The sequence below is a fragment of the Protopterus annectens genome, chromosome 7.part0 (genome assembly GCF_019279795.1).
Source record: "Protopterus annectens isolate FY-2018-M chromosome 7.part0, PAN1.0, whole genome shotgun sequence".
In the NCBI taxonomy this organism is placed as follows: Eukaryota; Metazoa; Chordata; order Ceratodontiformes; family Protopteridae; genus Protopterus; species Protopterus annectens.
This window is the reverse complement of record NC_056739.1, coordinates 519,597,142-519,612,206: the sequence shown is the minus strand read 5'-3', so window position 1 is coordinate 519,612,206 and position 15,065 is coordinate 519,597,142. Positions and strand designations below refer to the sequence as shown.

Below are 15,065 nucleotides of genomic sequence, written 5' to 3'. Positions count from 1 at the left end.
CCCAGCACAAGTGCCAAAATTAGGGCTAGAATAACTGTAAATAGTAGACCACCACACGAGGAAGTAATCCAAAAGCAGCAGCAACAGTTTAATGAGTTTACAACCCATTCTTGTTCCCTTGGCGTCCCTTCATTCGAAGCTGACCGCCTAAGGGCTTCCTGGTTCCCTGGTAGGGAGAGATTGGTGCACGCCGTCACTATAGATTGACTCAAAGGAGTCAACAAACACACTAACTGCGTAAGCTGTCCAATAAGCTTATGCAGTTCTCCAGTTTTGTTTTTCCTGCCCTCGATATCTGAGGCACTGTTCGCTGAGAGCTCCATAGGAAGTACTAGTAAACAAAGAATGGACGGTGCAGAAGTAAAACTATTAAATATAACACAAGTACCGAAGTCCCAGCACAAGTGCCAAAATTAGGGCTAGAATAACTGTAAATAGTAGACCACCACACGAGGAAGTAATCCAAAAGCAGCAGCAACAGTTTAATGAGTTTACAACCCGTTCTTGTTCCCTTGGCGTCCCTTCATTCGAAGCTGACCGCCTAAGGGCTTCCTGGTTCCCTGGTAGGGAGAGATTGGTGCACGCCATCACTATAGATTGACTCAAAGGAGTCAACAAACACACTAACTGCATAAGCTGTCCAATAAGCTTACGCAGTTCTCCAGTTTCATTTTTCCTGCCCTCGATATCTGAGGCACTGTTCGCTGAGAGCTCCATAGGAAGTACTAGTAAACAAAGAATGGACGGTGCAGAAGTAAAACTAGTAAATATAACACAAGCACCGAAGTCCCAGCACAAGTGCCAAAATTAGGGCTAGAATAACTGTAAATAGTAGACCACCACACGAGGAAGTAATCCAAAAGCAGCAGCAACAGTTTAAAGATCTTGTTATGCTGAGGTGCTAATTGCAATCTTCACAAACCCCAAAGATCTTCTGGGCATTCCATCTGCAAAACTATCCTCAGCAAACTCAAAAGCACTCAACAAAAACAACATCTAACACTGAACATATAACCACACCCAGTGGTGCCTCAACTGCCAAGGCCATAAGACAAGACAATACACTACCAAGGTCTCTAGTCATAGGGGATCTCATTGTATGAGATACTGATGCCCCACTCACCATATTTAGCAAAAGGAAGGTTACAGTTACGTGCCTATTAGGGGTCAACATACATCAAGTCATGCATGCACTGAAGTCACTGCACCACAGGTACCAGTAGGATTCAATCATAGACCGTGTAGGTGTAAATGACCTGAGACACCTCTCTAAACTATATATATTATGTCACAGGCTGGTATGTGTCTAGCATAGAACAGCATTCTGCCTTCACCAAGGATGATGCCACAATATTAAAAGAAGATGATTGACTTAATAATTGGCTTAGCTTTTGGTGTCATTCTAGGGGAATACAATTTTTGTCAACATGGGAGGACATGGTTAACAAACCCCATTGCTTTGTCAAGGATGGTCTGCACCTGTCCATTCCAGCCTCCCAAATACTGGCAAAAACATTGTCCTTCCTACAGAACATTTTTTTTAGGCAATACAAATTGACAAACTTTCCAACATCAGAAAATTTACCCAAGGAGCTTTAAAGGGGATACTGCTCAGTGCCAGGAGTCTAAACAAGAAACTGCACTCCTTCCAAGCTGTCCTCACCTTGGAGAATGCAGACATCTGTGTTGTTACCCAGGCATATTTTAATGCACCGAGAGTACCCCAGCAGAGTAAGGCTTCAATGCCTTCACACATTTAAACCAGCAACTGCACAGACAGGGACTAAAATGGAGGTGTTTTGATCTACATCAATGACAAGCATATCTTTAGATTGGTTAAACATAATGATGCACAGGAGTTTCTCCACGCCCAGATTATCATAGTCCCATACCACATCTTAGCAGACTAGTCTCATAAAGTGACCTGGCATTCGACCAACAAGTGTCTAAGGTAGAAAGAAAATCATTCTATGTCACTCAACATATAAGTAAGAGCATGACATTTAAGTCCAGGGAAGTCATCATGCCACTACACTCAGACCTCATCAGTCCCACCATTAAGTATAATTCCCTTCTGTATGAACCTAACCAGGTACATGCAACAACTGAAACATCCACAGAGGTACCTCACAAATACAGTATGTAAACACAATATCCTATGTAGATCTCCTCAAAGTCCTACTTCTATATTCTTTTTCATACAGACTACTGGGATGCAATCTATGTCATACAAGTTATCCTTGGATATCACTCTGATGGAACTTTTCTGTATCTGCAAAATGAACATTAGCAGAAATACTAGATTTAAGAATTTAAAATTTGCCTGCAAGTTAAATAGTACATGCTGGAGAGGGAAAGGTTTATATCTCAGAGAATCTTCATTCTCCAGAATAGGCATTCCATCCATGTGAAGCAAAACTCTTCTGTAGCCCTTTTCAAATGCGACCTGGAACAGTGGATAAGAAATCAGAAATTCACCCTTGGTCTGACACACACTGTATGTGTCTGATGGACAGAAACGGCCATTAAATTTTGCCATAACTAACATACACCCCTTAAAATAACCTATAAGGCACAATAACTGGGGACACATTTGGGTTGCATGCCTAGGCTTATAAAGGCTGCACTGGTCATTAGCCTAGTATACACTTATGAACCTATAATGAAACTATGTTTTTGATTCATAATGTTTTGGTTATCCACTTTGTGATACATTTTACTCCTTATTTCTATTACTGCCAGTGCTTCTTTCAATCTTACTGGCAGTTAAAAAGAACACAAAGAAGCACACTATTTCAACAAATGTCTTTTGGGCCATTTAGCTACCAAGAAATGTATGGTGGGTCTTTGTATTGAATAGTACAGAAAAACAGCAGGGCAGTTGTCAAAGAAAAACACGTCAAAAGACCAAAAGCATAAGGTTCAGTTCAGGTATCTTTATTCTTGCGCAAGGAGACAAAAATGCAGTTACAGAGTTTGTCTGCCTAAAATCAGGAAGTGTCACAATTATTATACCTTTCTTTCAAGGCATTGCCCACTACGGCTGATGTAGCAGACCACCAGTTCACAATTCTGTTACTTTACAGATGTTTCTCACATTTCTAGCTGACTCTTCAAAGTTTAAAAAAGATTTTTTCAGTAAACAGGATGGCCTTGACGACCACCGGTCAATTATAACTTTCTTGCTATGTAATGTTACAAGTCTAGGCACTATGGCTAATTCAAGCACAATGCAAGTACAGATTTCTGAAGCAGTTCATTGTTTATAGTATCTAACTATCTTGCAGCTTGTGCACTTTTTCATTAGCACGAACAGAGCTTATTGTCCATAATGAATGGATCTACAGAAATTATTATCATTCTCCATTTAATTTCCTGACCTAGCAGAAAATCACCTGCTTTCCAGTACATTTCCAATGCATAAACATGTATTTTGCTGTGCTAGCAAACTAGGTGAGAGTGCATCTTGCAGTGTCAGAAAGCACAATTTCAGAAAAGCATGTTTTCAGTTTCAAATAGAACTAATGCTGCATATAGAATAAAAACGTGTTAATCTTCCCTTATTTAAAATAAGCATTGCACACATATGTTAAAACATATTTTTCTAACATTTCCCCCCTATTAATACTTTTTATTCTATTTCAAAAGCATAAACAGTTTGTTTCTTCTCCTAACCTCTTCCTTTGAGGATTTGCAGCTAAGAGAGTCATTCAGTTTAAACTTATGAAAGTGTTTCCTTTTTCAACAGTTCTTCAATTTCAGTACTTTGATACAAAGTCTCAGAAACTGACATGTCTATAAAATCTTTGATTAATTTTTTCATGCAGGGAATACCACAGCAAATACATGCTCCTAACAGAAGTAATCCCACACAAATGGCAATCAGGATGTTCATTAGGATGGAACCCCACCCCCAAACAAATTCTGGAAAAAGTCCGTCAGTGGGTTTGGGCCTGGCCTGGTCATGTCTGACACTTGCTGAATCACTTCCAAATGATCGTTGATCTCGTGTTTATTGTCGGGAATGAACGAATAACATTTGTCTTTGATTAAAGTGCACGTACCACCTCTCACCGCTAGGGTGAAGTCAAGAGCCATGCGGTTTTGAAGCACCACAGTTCTCATTGCATTCAGTTCATCAGTCATTAAATCAAGAGCAGAAAAAGTTGCATTGCTCATGACCTCGAGAAGTTTTGATAGCTTTCTCAGTTCCCAAATTGATTTAACTGCACCATATGCAGGGGCTATGCCAGCCCAGGATATGATAGTGTCACTCAAGTCCATGTGTGCTAGTTTACTTTTATCTTTCACGGAGTTATGGTTTCTCCAGCCTGCTACAATCTGTCCCACTGGATTCCCAGGTTTCTTGATTTGATTTTCAGGTTTCTTTGTGACGTCTCTGACGTTTCAAATTCTCCCATGAGGCAAAGCTGTAGTGTGTTGTATGGCCGGGACCAGGTAACCCAAAAAACAACTGCCGGACCAATTCTCAGGCAACCATTTGTATGCCTTTTTCCCACATATGAAATAACAGTTTTCTACCTTAGTATTGATATACACCTTCCCTGCATGTAACATTTTCTTATCTATAATAGACAGTTTCTTTAAAAGAACAGGATTATGTTGTATATCACTGACAGCTTTATGCAAGGACTCAAAGTATGAGTCATAATCTGCATCACAAATTGTTTCTGTATTTTTAGCATTTTTAGGTTTAATATAACATTTATAAGAAACAGTTACATTACATTTGCTCCAACCTACTTGAATCGTGTCATTCTTAAAAAAGCATACAATTCCTGTTTGTGTAACAGATAGGAATAATGCAATTTTGTCTGTAGATTTCACAGGTGTAGTCTCAAAAATCAAGTTTTCCCAGGTCTCATTGACCCCCAGGGGGACAGCAGCCATCAATAATCCCCTGTATGCTGTTGGTATAGCTGTGCAAATCCAACAATTTGAAATATTAAAAGTCTCAGCATACACATATTTGATTGCTTGGTAAGTGTTAAAGTTCGGATGCCAGTCTATGAGTGTTGAATCACGTTTGTTCAGTCTAGCTGGTGTGGCTGAAGAAAAGAAAGGCCACAGCAAAAGCCACAGCAAAAAGAACATTGTCACTAATGCAGTTATTAAGATGATTATGCAACACTGCTGAAGTCGTTCAGTATTTCTATTATCTCTGGGTCTTGTCATTCTACTGCTGCTGTGTGTTAGCAAGAGTTTTATCAAGTTCAAAGTTTTTGACTAGTTTACAGTGTGTCAAATGAATCCAAGATGAACGTTCCACAATCTTGACTGCTGTGGGCGTGCTCAGCAGTACTTGATATGGACCTTCCCACTTTGGTGTCGTCCAATTCTTCTTTTTGATTGTCTTCACCCAGACCCAAGTGCCTGGAGCTACTGCTACTTCGAATGGTTTGGTTTGGTCTTTATCTGAAACAGAATTAAACTGTAAAAGATGTTTGTTATTCAGCATACTCCTCATATACTCTGCAAGTGTCCAATCTGCTTCCTGGTCTGCAGGCATGAGAGGTTTCCACTGAGGTATATAATAAGTTCTTCCAAAAATCTTTTCGAAAGGTGTCAATCCTTTTGCATTCAGAACAGTTCTCATGCTCAACAGTGCCAGGGGCAAACAGTACACCCAGTTCTTCTGTGTGTCTACCATGAGTTTTTTAAACTTATTCTTTAAAACTCCATTGTGCCTCTCTACTAACACTGCAGATTGAGGGTGATATGCACAGTGACGTTTTAAAGAAATTCCAAAATACTGGCTTAACTGTTGTATAGTTTGGTTAACGAAATGTGTACCATTGTCACTGTAGATCCTTTCCGGTATGCCAAATCTAGGAATAATTTCTTTAACTATGGCCTTTGCAACAGTGGCTGCATCTGGTTTACTAGTCAGAAAGGCCTCCACCCATTTGGAGAACATATCCACAATGACAAGGCAGTACTTTTTGTTTTTACATTTGCTCAATTCTATGAAATCCATACAGATAGTGTGAAATGGATACGGTGGTGTAGGGAAACTCCCTTGCTTGGGCTTTAATGCCCCTTGACAGGCAAAATTTTTTAGTGTAGTTTGTAAACCCGCACGTAGCGAATACCCGATTCACTAACTGTACCATCCCCCATGTTGAAACATGGCTCTGCCCATGGCTCAACAAAGCTGTATATCTAAATAAATTAGACGGTAATATCGGTTTTCCCTCTTTGGAGATGTACAGCCCTTCCTTGAGAATTGCTCCTCGTCTTTTCCATTTTTGTTTTTCAGCTTGTGTAGTAAGTGTCTGCATTGTTTTCAACATTTCTAAGTCTAAAATCTCAGAAGGTTGTAATTCCTCGTTCAAAAGAAATGCTTCTGAGGCTGCTTGCTTTGCGTCAGCTCTCACATTGCCTTTTGAAATCCTAACTTGTTGTTTTGTATGAGCTATGCATTTACAAATAGCTACTTTCTGAGGCAACTGAATAGAATCTAACAAATCTAAAATAAATTGTGCATGGTTAATCAGTTTGCCAGTAGATGTCACCATTCCTCGATTCTTCCACTGTTGTGCAAAAACATGTACAGTAGAAAAAGCATACTGGCTGCCTGTAAAAATGTTTACGCTTTTACCCTTTGCTAAGGTACATGCCCGTGTCAAGGCAATCAACTCTGCTGCATGTGCAGATAAGTTATGTGGTAGAGGTTTCGCTTCCGCAATCTCAGTATCAGAAACTACTGCATAACCTGCTAGGTTCTGTCCTGTAGGACTCCTTTTGCATGAGCCATCCACGTAATATGTCACCTCGGCATCATCCAAGGGAACATCCGTGAGGTCTTTTCTAGGCAGTGTCTTTTGCTCAATTACCTGCAGGCAGTTATGGGGTGTGCCATCCACAGGAGTTGGGAGCAAGGTAGACGGATTCAAAGTAGTACATCATTCAATTGTCATGTGAGGTTGGTTCAGCAATACAAGCATACAAGAAAGATGCCTAGCAGGGGAAAGATATGCTACTTTTTCATGCAGTAAAATGATTGCGACTGCATGAGGCACTCTCAATGTGAGAGGGTGGAATAACACTACTGAGGCTGAAGCCTGCACTGCCATTGCAGCTGCAACTATTGCTTGCATACAGTGGGGTAGAGACCGTGCCACTGGGTCCAGTTGTGATGAATAATAAGCAATGGGACATTGTTTGTCCCCATGCTGTTGAGTCAATACTGATGTCATATAACCTTGCTTGCAATCTACAGTTTGGAAAAAACGTTTCTGATAATTTGGTAAGCCTAAAACTAATGATGATGCTATCAGTTGTTTCAGTTTGCAGAAAGTTCATTCTGCTTCTGGTGTCCATTGTATTAAATCTTGTGCTGCCATAGGCTTCTTAAAAATCAGGTCGGTTAAAGGTGCAGATTCCAAAGCATAGTTTGGAATCCAGCTTCGACAAAATTTAGTCATACCCAGGAAGGACATCATTTCCTTCTTGGTTGTGGGTTTTGGTGCTTGTAAGATCACTACTTTTCTGTCCTCATCTAATGTTCTGCCATCTTTGGATATTACATATCCAAGGTATTTCACTTGTTTTCTCCAAAGCTGCAATTTATTTTTGCTTACTTTGTGTCCTTCAACTGCTAGGAATTTTAATAATGCTATAGTATCTTCCTTACAATCTCACTGGGTAGGGGCGGCCAGCAGGATGTCATCAACATAAAGTAAAATTTGACTACATCTCGGTGGGATAAATCCCGCTAAATTACTTGCCATTTCTTGTGAGAATATCATTGAGCTTTCACTATAGCCCTGTGGTAGTCGCGTATATGTATACCGCTTCCCCTGAAATGTACATGCAAACCAATGCTGGCTGTCAGGGTGTATCGGTATCGAAAAGAACGCATTGCTGATATCTACCACAGAAAAATACTTCTGTTGAGGTTTTAAATCATTCAACAAGGTATGTGGATCTGGCACCGTAGGTGCTCTTGGTATTACTGCGTCATTTGCAGCTTGTAAATCTTGGACCATACGCCATTCTCCATTTGCTTTTTTAACTTGGAATAAGGGCGTGTTACATGGCGAATCAGGAGATTCCACCAGTATTCCCTTCTTAAGCAAAGCTGCTATAATTGGTTTAATACCTGCCTCTGCATCTTTTCTGAAGGGGTACTGTCTCTTTTGTGGTCTAAATGCTGACTTTGGCATGATAGTAACTGGTCCTGCTGTGCGAATAAGTCCTATGTCTGACTTTCCTGTTGACCAGAGAGTTTCTGGTATGTCTAACAAAGCTTTTTCTTCCTCTTCTAATAAGAGGGCTTCTCAGCTATCTTTGCTGGACTGCAAGTGTACAGCTGGATGTGTTTGTGTTATCCAGTTCAGTTTTGTCTTTGTATTCCCTGTTCTGACAGTTCTGACTCTGTTTTTCCCATTTTGTAACTTTTTCTCCTAGGTCTATCCATTTTAAATCTTCTTCTTTAGTTAAACTAACATGTGGTAATAGATTCGATTTGTAAAGTGAAAAGAACTCCTGGGGTAATGAACAGCTAACTGCACTGTTCCCGTTTCATGTTCCAGTGCAAATTACACAGTACTAATCTGTTTGCATGATTTCTAAACAATTCTTGTTCATATTCTTTGTCAGGTCCTGGTGTATTACAATAATACAGAGTACAGTGCAACAGGTGTTGCATGTCAATACAAAGGGAGGGGAACTTACTGATAGCTACATTCATTAACTCTTCAGTTACTGCTCCAGGGCCAGTCGTAACTAAGTTCTGGCTTTACCAGTAAAATGTCTCACCTTCCGTTTGCACTGCAAAAGTATTAGTTTGTCGCTGTGCTTCCATGCCCTCCATGGTTGGAACTACTGCTATGCCTAATAGTTGCATAAGATCTCTGCCCAAAAGGTTCACTGGGCATTTTGCAGAAACAACAATTTTGCTTTTCTGGGTTAATCCTGAAACAGGATCTGTTATTGTAATGTTATGGGAGAGAGGCTCCCGATACAGCTGTCCATTAGCTGCTTTTACTAGTATAAAGTCATGTGATTCTGAATTTTCTGGTAGTTTGGATGGGTGTACCAGGGTTCGTGATGCCCCTGAATTGCACAAAAATTTGACTTCCCTCCCTTCTACCAGGAGTGTCACTTCTGGTTTTGTGTCGGCTAGATAGAGCTCTAAGCTCAGTAAGGCTAGGTCTAATATTTTGTTTTCTTCACCATCAGTAGCTTGCTGCACTTCCTCTATTATCACATTCTCTGCTCCTTCTATCACATTCTCATTTGTCCTTTCTCTATTATTCCTATCTAGTGATTCCTGACTTTCATATAGTCAGTCCTCACCCTCATCATTTTTGTCTTCCACTGCTGTCTTCTTATTTTTCTTGCAATCCCTTGCCAAGTGTCCCTTTTTCCCGCATTTGAAGCACTCACCTCTTTTATTTCTCCCTTCAAAGTCCTCTGATCGCTGATCAGATTGTTTGTTTCCCTGGGCATTCTTTTTGCCCTTTTGTCCGGACTGTACTAAATAAACTTTTCCATCTTCCACAGCAAATACTTGGGCTTTCTTTTTCTTTTTGTTATTAAAATGCCTTTCGGCATGTCTAGCATATTCAAGCAGTGATTGTAATCTGCTTGTACGATGGTCTACCATATGTTTAGTAATGAAACTACTTATGGGTGCAATACTGCCTTTCAAAAATGCATTCTTTAACTGCTGCTCATATGGGGAATCTTGTGTCTGATCTTCAGGTACCTGCATTCCACAGTGATTGTTAAAACATTCTAATAATCTGGCAAAATATCTATCAACAGTTTCACTTTCTTGTTGGATGCATTGATTAATGCAAGTCCAGTCTGTCCTAAGCTTCCATTTCTCAGAAATTCGGTCTGTCAGATCTTTCACTCTGTTATCTAGTTCTGCGCTGCTATGTGGGAGGGGCCTAAGTGCAGCGTCATGGGGATTCCAGTTGCCACTGATCATGTGCCAATCTGGACCTACTATTTGTCTGACTACTTTTTCTACTTCCTCTCCGTTTAAGTGATAACTTAATCTCATGCCTTGTAAGTCTTCTAAGAACTTTCTAAAATTAACTTTTGGATGGGGAATTCCCTCTGTGGCTTTCCGGATGTCTTCCGGTGTCCACGGTCTGTATACTAAGAGAGTTGGGTCCTGCCCTTCTTGTCCTGCCTGAGGATTTGGTACTTCTATGAGTGGGCATATCTCTTCTTCACTCATAACCCGTGAATTTCCATTCATTTGATATAATTCAATATCCCTTTTTAAATTACGTGTTCGAGACCTAGTCTCGATAGGATCTCTAACAAACGGTAGAGGTTTAATAGGAGCAACTGGATATCGTGGAGGTGGGCCAGTTTGTTCTTTTGCTTCATATTCTGGTAAGGGAGCTGGTAAGGGAACCGGAACTGAAGGGGGTGGAGGGACCGATGCTATAACTAAGTTATTATCCTCTTTGTCTAGAAACATTGCTTTTGAATTTTTATTCTTTTGTTCTCTTCGGTTTGCTTCCTCAATCCACCTGTGTGCCTGAGGAACTCGTAATTTACGCTGTTTTTTAACCTGACCTTTAGAATCGGTTTTTAACTGTCTAATAAGTTTGACAAGCGAGGATCTTTCTAGTTTCTCATCAAATTCATATTTATTAACCCATTTAGTATAATATCTAACACTGTCGGCGCTGTGATTGCATATATTTTGCGTCTTTGGTTAACGGTGGACTTTGGGGTCTTTTCGTTTTTGTGCATGTATTACCCATTTTGTTCTAACCTTTTAAATGTTACGTAACCCTTTTATTTTTAAAGTTAAGTGTTTACAGTCCCTTCAGACTACCTGCCTACTTATTCTGTTTCCCTGATCTATGACAAGATCGCAATATTTCTGTTCCTGAATTTTAACAAAATTCTCACAGAACAAATACAATCAAGTCCCTGATCTAAAACAGAAAAAAGTAGATTCACCCTACCTGAGCCTCAGCAATTGGTCACTCACTGTTCAAACGGAACCCGCCTTCAGTCGTAGATCAGAAAAGTGGCTGGCCACTTTTGCACGACAATTCAGTCGGAGGTCTTTCAATGAAGAAGATCCGATGTGGTATCTTCCCTGCACAGTTTCATGCCACCTGGCCCATCTGATCCCAGGCTAAACGAGGGTTTCCGGCTCCAAAGGACCAAAAAATGTCAAAGAAAAATACTTCAAAAGACCAAAAGCATAAAGTTCAGTTCAGGTATCTTTATTCTTGCACAAGGAGACAAAAAATGCAGTTACAGAGTTTGTCTGACTAAAATCAGGAGGTGTCACAATTATTATACCTTTCTTTCAAGGCATTGCCCACTACGGCTGACGTAGCAGACCACCAGTTCACAATTCTGTTACTTTACAGATGTTTCTCACATTTCTAGCTGACTCTTCAAAGTTTAAAAAAGATTTTTTCAGTAAACAGGATGGCCTTGACGACCACCGGTCAATTATAACTTTCTTGCTATGTTATGTTACAAGTCTAGGTACTATGGCTAATTCAAGCACAATGCAAGTACAGATTTCTGAAGCAGCTCATTGTTTAGAGTATCTAACTTTCTTGCAGCTTGTGCACTTTTTCATTAGCACGAACAGAGCTTATTGTTCATAATGAATGGATCTACAGAAATTATTATTATTCTCCGTTTACTTTCCTGACCTAGCAGAAAATCACCTGCTTTCCAGTACATTTCCAAGGCATAAACATGTATTTTGCTGCACTAGCAAACTAGGTCAGAGTGCATCTTGCAGTGTCAGAAAGCACAATTTCAGAAAAGCATGTTTTCAGTTTCAAATAGAACTAATGCTGCATATAGAATAAAAACGTGTTAATCTTCCCTTATTTAAAATAAGCATTGCACACATATGTTAATACATATTTTTCTAACAGCAGTACAGAAAAAAAATAGAAAATTAAACTTTACCTGATTTTTTTTTCACATTGCATAAAAGTAAAAGCAGCAAATAATTATAAGGAGATTTTGTGTGTGTGTGTGTGTGTGTGTGTGTGTGTGTGTGTGTGTGTGTGTGTGTGTGTGTGTGTGTGTGTGTGTGTCTGTGTGTGTTTGTGTGATGTATGTGTGATATAGGGGCTCACATCAGTCACCATGGGGTGGAGTAAGGGTCAGATGAAAAACTCCTGTCATGGCTATAAGTATGATAGATGAGCCACATGATTTCTTCCACCTGGTGACAGGAATACATGGACAGTGGTAGTGGCTTGATCGTCAGCTTGCAAAGGTTCAAGAAAAATGATGCCAATAAATGGTAAAACTATGAACTTAATGACCAGGAAGCCAATACCCACAGAACTTGGAGTATTATTGCTACCAACCAGATTTCCGAGTGTAGCTGTATTTGTTGACCTATACTAATTCTTGTTAGGTATATAGGTTCATAGGTTCATAGATGTTTACTAGGGTAATGATCACAATGGCCTTTTTAAGCCTAGTCATGCATTCTAAATCACTGACAAGTTCTGATACCCTTGATAAGTATAAGCAGGGGCTTGAGAGATTAATTATTTACATGCAGGGGCCTGGGAGATGAATCATTTACAGGCTGCCTATGTTCATTAGAGACATAGGTGCCAAATTGTCCAAGTTGTACTTGAATTGCATTAGGGAAGAACTCTGCCTTACATGGATGGGGAGCATGTTTCAGAGATGGGGTAGTCTCTAGGAAACATAGCTGTCTATCCAGCAAGTGTTTCTATCACAGGCAAAGTTTAAGTCTTTATAATGGGTAATTCTGGTGCTGTTTGTTCTATGGCTTTGCCGGAGGTCCATCACAGTGGGGTCTGACAATGCCCTGTATACCAGGCATAGATCTCCCCTCAAAAGCTTGTAGGAGACAGAATACAGGGATAGGGCCTTGAGGCGGTCTGCATAGGACATTTTACTTATGCCCTGTAATCTTTTAGTGAGGAACCTCTGTGGATGTTCTAGTTGTTGGATATACCTGGTTAGGTACATACCAAAGGTGGCATTGTACTTAGTGGTAGCTCTGATGAATGCTAAATACAGTGGGACAATGACTTCCTCGGACTTAGATGCTATACTTTTGTTTATAAGTTGTGCAACATAGAATGATTTCTTCACTACTGTACTCTTGTGGGTCCTGTCTGTAAGACAGTTGACTATCCACCTTGTGACATATGGGTTTGTACCTAATCTCTTGAGTTTGCCAACAATGCCTGATTGGGGTATTGTGTCAAATGCCTTGGCCAGGTCAAGATAGGCAGTATGAATCATTTTGCCCTCATCCTTTGCTTTGGTGACCTTCTCAAAGAAGTCCACCAGTTTGAGTAGGCATGATCTGCCATTGATGAAAGCAAACTGGGTTGGGTCCAGTGTTTGGAGGTTTACTATATCATAATTCTTTCCATGGCTTTACATATAAGACTAGTGAGACTTATGGGTCTGTAGTTTCCTGGGTCTGTAGATGGGCCACCTTTGTACAGAGGGATTTTTGTTGATGTCCTCAATTCATGAGGCATGAAGCCTGTTTGGAGGCTACAATTAAATAGCAATTCCAGATGTCCTGATAGGCCATGTTTCGTGGTATTTAGCTGACATCCTGTGATATTGTCTGGGCCCATTCATGTAGTGTTCTTGGCCTAAGAGACAGCGTTAAGGACCTATTCCCTAGTGGTAGCAGGTGGAGTTTTTTTGGTGGTTTTTCCCAAGAGAAGGTTAAGGGAGAGAAAGAAGTAATGTTGGAGATTAATTTATCGGCCAGTAAGTTTCCAATAACTTCTGGCTCAGTATAGGTGGCTCCATTTACAATAAGCTATGCACGCAATTGTGTTTTGCCTTTATGGCCGCATACATAGCTAAAGAATGCCTTGTGGTTGTCCCTGGCCTGGGAGGCCAAATTTACCTGAAATTTGACTTTGGTAGACTATTTATCCTCTGAGTTGTTTGTTTAATTTGATGAGGGTGCTTTTATCCTTCTGGGTGCTGCACCTCCTAATTTTTGCCATGATTTTCTTCCCTCTATTATACAGCCTATTGATTTTGTGATTCCACCAGGGTGGCTTGTTTTTTGAGCTAGTTCTGAATTTCTTCCTGGTGGGTACAGCTGCCTCTATGCAGCTATTAACATACTTGTACAGGCTTTCTGTGATCAGTTCTGCATAGGCAGAAGAGTTCTCAGGGTTTATGGGGGCTTGAAATTTTGCCAGGTTATCACTTAATAACAGGAAGTTAGCCTTAGAGTAGTTCCTGAATATTCAAGGTTTAGCTGGGTGTCCAGGATTTATTTTTACGTCATAGGAGACCATTTTGTTCTTTGTCCTTACCATTGAAGACATTGGCCAGATCCAGTATGGTTGCACCCCTGCCTTGTGTATTGACAAGCTGGTCCAGGGAGTTTGTGTTTACAAAACCCAGGAATTTCCATGCTTGTACGTTTGATGTCATATATGATTCCTAGTTAATAATGGGGTAATCAAAGTCACCCATGAATATGGTATTGGGTTGGATGGTGAGTTTTTCCAATAAGTTTATGTACATGCTATGAGTTTCCTGGGTCATAGATGGGGACCTATAGCTTGCAAGTAAGTGGTATTGGATTTTGCCTATGGTGATTTGAACATGGAGTGGCTCCAATGCAATGTCCTTTTTGACCAGTCTTCAGGTATATTCATTTTTTATGTTACTTGAAACACCTCCACCTTTAGTCCCTGTCTGTGTAGTAGCTGGGCTAAATGTGTGAAAGGCATTAAAACCTTGTACTGTTGGTGTGCTGTCTGTGGCTTTAAACCATGTCTCAGTGACCACACAAAAGTCAACATTCTCTAGGGTGAAGAGAACTTCTAGAGACTGGAGTTTTTTTTGTTTAGACTCTTAGCACTGAGCAGTAATGCCTTTAGATTTTCTTGGTTTTGATTTGCTATGTCAAACGAGCTTTCAGTTTGGCGATGCCAAAAAAAAGGCACTATGGGGGAAGACAACGTTTTAGCTAATATTTAAAAGCTTAGAGGGGAGAGGTGCAGGCCATCCCTGGCAAAGTGGTGTGATCTGTTAACCATCTACTTCCATGCTTA

The 15,065-nt window shown here is 40.3% G+C and overlaps 1 protein-coding gene across 2 annotated transcripts in view; it reads left to right on the top strand.

The window, feature by feature from the left end:
* CAMK1G (calcium/calmodulin dependent protein kinase IG) overlaps positions 1-15,065 on the top strand; it is a 667,913-nt gene that overhangs the window by 240,757 nt on the left and 412,091 nt on the right. The window lies entirely within an intron of this gene.